The following is a 5,554-nucleotide window of genomic DNA, read 5'->3' on the forward strand; positions in this document are numbered from 1 at the left end:
TCCTCACTTTCGATAACAAACTTCTTAAAAAACAAACTTCTTAAAAAACAAACCTCACACTTAAATAAAGAAAGAAAATAATTAAAAATTAATAATAATAAAAGCATAAAAATATTCTTCTCTTGTCAATATAAACATATTTTTGAGAATAATGTGGAAGAATATAAAAATATAAATTAGTAATACAAACTAGCATAGAACCAGAATAACATGGCTGAACAGTAGGCAACAAAATTTAGATAAAGGAATAATTTTTGACTGACTTAGACAACGATTCAATCATTGCCTAACTTCACTGCAAAAATTAAGTTCGACGGATGGTGATATGTAAGGTGTCAGGCAAATCCAACACCTTCCATGAAAACCCTGAAATGATAAGCAAATCCAGCAGTATGTCACATAGCTCCGAATAAATCGTGACATTAAATTAACTAAAGTAATACGATTAACGAGTGAGCAAATGGAATACCACAGACTAACACAAGAATGCCTAAATGCATGTCATACCTTCCCACCGTGAAACAGACGCAGTTCCGAGGGGAGAAACGAGAACAGAAGCCGAGAGCAGAACAGTGTTAAACTAATAGGCCTGACAATAAGGGACGGACACCCACGTCGCCATCCAACCGCCAGGACCACCCCCCAGCCCATGTTAAAAGATAGAGCCCTCCAGAACAATAACACTAAAAGTGCCACACCAGCTGCAAGTTTTAGCATGAGACTTTTTCGCGTCTGTTACATTGCAAACGTTAAAAACATTGCCCCACCACGAAAAGTATAACGTTTCTCATTGGATAGACAGAATTTTTGTAGGTGAAGCTTAAGGTTAACATTGAGACCCTGGGCAAAAGGGAATACACACGTCCAAAAAATGGGATTGCCAGGAGATGCAAAATGGCTGAGCAGGAATGGCAAAGAATAAATGCAAGAATAAAAGGACACGCATAACCAGGGGAAAGATAGATAACGCCTACAGAAAAAATAAGGAAAGCTTTGGAGGAAAGAGAAGCAGTTGTATGAATATCAAGAGCTTGGGTAACAAACGAGTACTAAGCAAAGAGAGGAAACCTCAAAGATCGAAGGAATATGTAAAAAGGAGATGAGTCAGAAGATACGATACTAAGAAAAGAATTACACAGAGCAGTGAAACATCTAAGTAGCAACAAGGCCTCTCGAATAGACGACATTCCCACAGAATTATTGAGAGCTTTGGATACGCCAGACGTGAGAAAACTATTTCACCTGATGTGTAAGATAAATGAGACGGGCGAAATACTCTCAGAGTCCATGAGGAATGGAATAATCCCAGTTCTAAAGAAGGCAGGGAAACAAAGTTCATGTACTGCCTTGTAAAATAAGACTTGAAAAGAAAATTAATCACCAGGAAAGAAAAATTCGCCATGACAATGTACATTCCAGCTTCTCCAGTCAGAAATTTCTGAGATTATCTGTTCATTAAAGAGCTGTTCATTAAATATATTTCGGTGGGCACATCATTACTTTGTACAAACTGTAATTTCAGAAATGTAGGGTAGGCTTAAATCACCTGAACACACACAAAGTGAGCTGAACTAGTCAACTTACTGACATTGGCCATTATTCTCTTCAAGAAGGTTGTTGAGCTTGAAGAGTTTCAGAGTACATACTATTTTCCTGGATCATTACACCGCGACACAATGCAAGCACGACGTATCAAACTGTATCCCTACTGCAGATTTTTACTGGTCTGGTGTACTTATTACTTCTGTATTTCTTTGTAAGAAGAACTGTATGTGTCACAGCTACCCTTCCTATGGCCTTGAAGCACTAGAAACAATAAAAGATTTTAAATTCTTAGTGCTAACATTAAATTCAGTGTTGAGCTGCATGATAGGGAGGACATCCGCACTGCTTCCCTAGCATGGTGTTATTGTTGGAGGAATAGCGGTGTCCATCGCCGACCTGTCAGTGAAATATCAAGTGTTGTGTATCGTATAAGTAACTGTGATGAACATTTATGCAGTCGAAAATTGTTATACAAAGTGGGCGAAACGAATGTAATAGTGATTCTAAACACCGGTGCTGATAAGAAGCACGTTAGAATCAAGGGCCTACTTAACGTATTCATCGACTGATGGATCACTATGAACAGTTCCACATATCATCATTTAGTGACACGTAGCGAAAATAAATTTCCCGATAGATTAAAACCAGGTATCAGACTTGGACTCGAACCCAAACCTCAGCCCTTGGCAAATAATAATGCCATTATCGACTGGACTATCGAGTCGCCCCCCTGAATCAGCAATCTCGCACGGAAACGTCCATCAGCTGTGTGAATGCCATCGGGAAACTTTCTGAAGGGCTAAAAATGTGTGTACCACAGAAGTGCTGGAGGGCCAAATAAACTGGTACACGTGCCTAATATCGCGTAGGGCCCCGGTGAGCACGCAGAAGTGCCGCGACACGACTTGTCATGGACTCGACTAACGTCTAAAGCAGTGCTGCAGGAAACTGACACGATGAATCCTGCATGTCTGTCCGTAAATCCGTAACAGTACGAGGGGGTGGAGACCTCCCTTGAACAGCACGTTTCAAGGCATCCCAGATATGCTCAATAATGTTCATGTCTGGGGAGTTTGCTGGTCAGCGGAGGTGTTTAAACTCAGAAGAGTCTTCTTGGAGCCACTCTGTAGCAATTCTGAATGTGTAGGGTGTCGCATTGTCCTGCTGGAATTGCCCAAGTCCGCCGGACTGCACAATGGACATGAATGGATGCAGGTGATCAGCCAGGATGCTTACGTAAGTGTCAGCTGTCAGAGATGTATCTAGACGTATCAGGAGTCCCATATCACTCCAACTACACACACCCCACACCATTACAGAGCCTGCACTAGCTTGAACAGTCCCCTGCTGACATGCAGGGTCCATGGATTCATGATGTTGTCTCCATACCCGTGCACGTCCATCCGCTCGATACAATTTGAAACGAGACTCGTCCGACCAAGCAATTTGTTTCGAGTTATCAACAGTGCACTGTCGGTGTTGACGGCCCAGGCGAGGCGTAAAGCTTTGTGTCATGCAGTCATGAAGGGTACACGAATGGGCCTTCTGTTCCGAAAGCCCATATCGATGATGTTTCCTAGAATGTTTCGCACGCTGACACTTGTTGATGGCCCAGTATTTAAATCTGCAGCAATCTGCAGAAGAGTTGCACTTCTGACACGTTGAATGATTCTCTTCAGTCGTCGTTGGTCCCGTTCTTGCAGTACCTTTTTCCGGCTGCATTGATGTCGGAGATTTGATGTTTTACCTGATTCCTGGTACTCACGGTACACTCGTAGAATGGTTGTACGGGAAAATCCCCACTTCATCGTTACCTCGGAGAAGCTGTGTCCCATCGCTCGTACCCCGATATAACACCACGTTCAAACACTTAAATCTTGTTAACCTGCCATTGTAGCAGCAGTAACTGATCAAGGAACTGCGCCAGACACTTGTTGTCTTATATAGGTGTTTCCGACCGCAGCGCCGTATTCTGCCTCTTTACATATCTCTGTATTTGTATGCACATGCCTGCACCAGTTTCTTTGGCGCTTCAGTGTATAAAGCAGAGCTCTATACTATTTGAAAAAAAAAGAGGCATTGCTAGAACTGAAGTTGTGAACACAAGTTATGAATTTGTATCTGATCATTTCTGACGGTAAGAGCATACCTTAGGTTCTTGTCCCAGTAAGCACACACAGTGTTAAACTGTAAGGATAAAAACCAAAGACTTTTTTTGTAAAGACACAGTATGTAGCGAAGCTACCCGAATGCCCTTATAGTACCAGAAAACAGAAAGAGAGAGAGACAGCGACGTACAATTAATCTAGAAAATCGATTATAGATTCATCACGCTGAGATGATGACGAGTTCATTGTTACTGAGCACGGACCTATTAGTTGCGCAATTAAAAAGCTCACTAAGTAAACTAGTCAATTGAGTATCAAATCTAATTTTATGCGGCTAATAAACGCCACCAACTCATGCCTCCATGGCTGAGTATCGGGTGGAGGGGCTAAACATTTTTCATGTTCGCAATTAAGTTTATATTAAAATCTCTCAAGATGGAGAGTTTTCTTAAAAGCTGGGGCGCCGTTGCTCTGAAATGTGACCAGAGGGGCCACAAATCCAAAGAATTGGCGCCCAAACAGACCCGACAACCTTAACTTCAAATGATCAAGATCGCTTCGTCGTTCTAAGGCAACAGGCACCGTTCGTGTCTCCTCACCATGTAGTGTTGGCATCGTGGCACCTCTTCGCCTCTCGCGGAAACATACTGTGCTGTGTCGCCTGAAATAATAAAAGCACGGAGATCGGATCTCCGGCTGTCGGTAGTATCCAGTTGTCTGAAGATGTAGGACGTGTCTCTCCGTGAGCAGCCGCAACTTGAAAGTTACCGCCATCGTAGAACACGGCTCTCTCCATTGCCTTAGAAGCAGAAGTATGTTTGTGGCAGATAGCGGTCGAGTACCATGATAGACGGCCCAGATTCTCATCATCCCTCTACCTCCATAGCAAAAATTTAATATTGGCGTGGAGACTGTTCAGGTGCCTGAGGAAATCACAGAGCTGTTCCTCACTATGGCTCCACATGACGGAAGTTTCGTCGACGTACCTGTACCTGCGTTTAGGTCTGTAGGGTGCCAAGACCAGCGCCTGTCTTTCGAAATACCCCATTTAAAAAAATTGGCAATTAACTACTAAGCAGACTATCCATGAGGACGCCTTCCGGATATCGTAGTAAGTTTTAGTTTCTTCAGCTTCTCAGTGAAATGCCGCGAGTCGTTCCCATGTGTGGCTGAAGTAGAGAGGTGGAACACGCGGTGTGAGACCAATCACTAAAATTCGCCGACTCGCAAGTTCTCATAAAGTTACAGAACATTGTCTGTGGAGTGCAGCGATCTTATGCTAACTTTGATTAAGACAGCAGATGAAATTCAAGTGACATTTGTTTAATATTACCGGTCTCGGCTTATGTTAAAGCCATCCTCAGATTTTTTAGTTCTCACATGACTGGCGCTGGTGGCTCCTAGTTTCTTCACGTGATACACTGAGTACGATCGTGGTATCACGCGAAGAACCGAGGAGAACGCTAGTTCTCCTTGTGGAGAGGAGCTACCATGCCCGTTTCTTCAGAGAACCATTTGAAATCCGTAAGTATAGATTAAACAAGAAAGAAGAAAGCCTCAGTATAAATAGATCGCGGTACCCCATGTAGCAACGAACGACCGTTGCAGGAAACAGTAGAGGAGCTACAGCGATATTGACCATGGAAACACCTCCCACAGACGTTATCAGGGAGAATACACATAAACTCTGACCTCGGGCTCGACTGCAGTCCGCCACCAGCAATGTCGGCGAATCATTCAGAATTACAGCCACTCGTGCTGGGAAAACGTTAGAAAAATCATTAAATAAACGTCGGCTGAAGATCTTGATACAAAAGGCAACAGTCAATACGTCAATAATCGAGTTTTAGGTTCGTGGATTACATGAAAAGAAAAGGATTCGAGAGTCGCTGAAGACAAAG

Source organism: Schistocerca nitens, chromosome 2 (genome assembly GCF_023898315.1).
Source record: "Schistocerca nitens isolate TAMUIC-IGC-003100 chromosome 2, iqSchNite1.1, whole genome shotgun sequence".
Lineage (NCBI taxonomy): Eukaryota > Metazoa > Arthropoda > Insecta > Orthoptera > Acrididae > Schistocerca > Schistocerca nitens.